The following is a 2,500-nucleotide window of genomic DNA, read 5'->3' on the forward strand; positions in this document are numbered from 1 at the left end:
GACACCCACCGATGTGTCAAAAAATAATGTGTTTAAGGGGGATGTGAGCAGGGGGACACTTAAAGATATAATGATAACGAAACAATGCATTGATATTTGGAGATTGCTACATCCATGGGAGAGAGTGTTCTCCAGGAGACAAATTGTACTGAATAGATTAAAACAATCTAGAATAGATTATGCTTTGGTGACATGCGAGGTAGTGAGGTGGATTAAAGAAGTTGAATATAAAACTAATATGTGGAGCGATCACGCTGGAATAGAAATCACGTTTAGAAAAGAAACGAATGTACGTAAAGGAGGGATATGGTGCTTTAATGCAAGCTTGCTGGATGATGGAATGTTTGTGAAAAGTATGGAAAGATTGTTGAATGATGTGGGATATGAGTGGAATGAGAGTGAAGATATGAATGTGTGGTGGGATAGTGTAAAAGTCAGAATTAAAAAAAAGTGTATCAATTATAGTAAAGAGAAAAAGTGGAGAGAAAATAGAAAGGAAGAGAATTTGAGAAAACAACTAAGTGAGGAAATAGCATCGCTTGACAGTGTAGATAATGTAGATGTTGAAAAATACATACATTTAAAAGAACAGTTGGGAGTGATTGAACTTAAAAAGAGTAGGGGTGCAGCCATTAGGAGTAAAATACAATATATGTATGAGGGGGAGAGGAGTACAGCCTTTTTTTTAGGTCTGGAAAAACAAAAACAAAAAAGAACAGAAATAAACGAATTATTAAATGAAGCAGGTAAAAGTGTGACAGATAAAAAGGGAATTTTAGAAATAGTAAAGGGCTATTATGAAAGCCTGTTTTCGAGACAGGAGTGTGATAGCGTGAGTGTGAACAGAGCTTTGGGTGCCTTAAAGAAAAAACTAAGCGAGGACGATAAAATGTGGTGTGATTGTGAGTTTACAGAGGGAGAAATCAGAAGTGCTTTAGAGGGGTTAAACAAAAACAAAAGTCCTGGGAGCGATGGCCTAACTGCGGAATTCTACCAAGCTTTCAAAGAGCAGCTGGTGCCCTTGGTGAACAAATTGAGTAAATATATGGAAAAAGTGAAACATATACCAAAAAGTTTAGGGGAAGGGGTGGTTACTATTTTTTACAAAAACAAGGGGGACAATAAAAATCTGGACAACTACAGACCAATCAGCCTACTCAACACAGACTACAAAATCATAGCGAAAACAATAGCCAATAGAATCAGGGAGGTAATAGGAACAATCATAGAACAAACACAATCATACAGTATACCAAACAGAGACATAGCAGACTCAATCATTTCAATAAAACAGACGGTCAGGGATATGGAAGGGGAGGGGGGAATATGGCTAGGGATTTATTTAAATAAAGCTTTTGACAGAGTAGATCACGGGTTCATGGGGAAGGTGTTAGAGAAGTTTGGATTCGGGGAGAGAATGAGAGAATGGATAAATATGTTGTATACAGGAGCGGAAAGCAAGATAAAATGTAATGGGGAACTAACTGATTCTTTTAAAATATCAAGGTCAGTGAGACAAGGATGTCCGATGTCAGCGCTGTTGTACAGCTTGGTAGCAGAGCCGCTGGCAGCACTGATATCGGAAGACGTAAACATAAAAGGTATAGGTAAGGAAAACGTAAAAATAATACAGTATGCAGATGACGTGAATATAATGGTAAAAGGAGAGGAGGATATAGAATTGATATTAAAACATGTACAAACTTATGAAAGAGCATCTGGGGCAAAAGTAAATGAAAATAAGTCAGAAATTATGTTACTAGGTAAGGAATCCAATCTAGTTAATAAGTGGGGATTTAAAACGGTGTGTGAGAGAAGAAAAGTGTTGGGAGTGAATATGGGGAAAAATGAGAATGAATGTGATGATGTAACATGGAAAGAGGTGGTGGGTAAAATTAAAAAAACATTGAATTTGTGGAAAGCGAGGGGTCTATTGTTGAGAGGAAGGGTAGCCGTAACAAATGCTCTCGTGTTGTCCAAAGTGAATCATGCGCTGAGTACTTGTACGCTTCCGGACTGGGCCTTTAAGGAGATTTCAAAGACCATTAGGGACTTTATTTGGAAAAACAAAGCAGCGAGTATAGCTCACAAAACAATAATAGGGGCTAAAGATCAGGGGGGGCTAGCTTTGATTGATTTACTTACAAAAAAAGTAGCACTAAGAGTCAAATTGATAGGCAAATTTATGGACCAGAACCGGAACGTAGTTTGGAAAAACCACTTCAAACAATATCTGTGCAGTTTTGGACTCTACAACGAGGACAACCTGTACCAGATCAATAACCCGGATTCATTTAAACACTTGCCACGGTTTTTCCAGGAAGTACTCAGTGCGTGGTATCAGGTTTCATCCTGGACTGTACCAGAGTGCGGAACGAGAGGGTCAGTGCTACGACTGCCCTTCCTCTCGAGCCCGTATTTTAAAAATGGGGAGAGGGTAATTAAGTGTGAAGCTATGTCGAAAGCGGGATATATTAGAATAAGGGATTTACTGAACTGT

Source organism: Labrus mixtus, unplaced genomic scaffold, assembly GCF_963584025.1.
Source record: "Labrus mixtus unplaced genomic scaffold, fLabMix1.1 SCAFFOLD_49, whole genome shotgun sequence".
Taxonomy (NCBI): domain Eukaryota; kingdom Metazoa; phylum Chordata; class Actinopteri; order Labriformes; family Labridae; genus Labrus; species Labrus mixtus.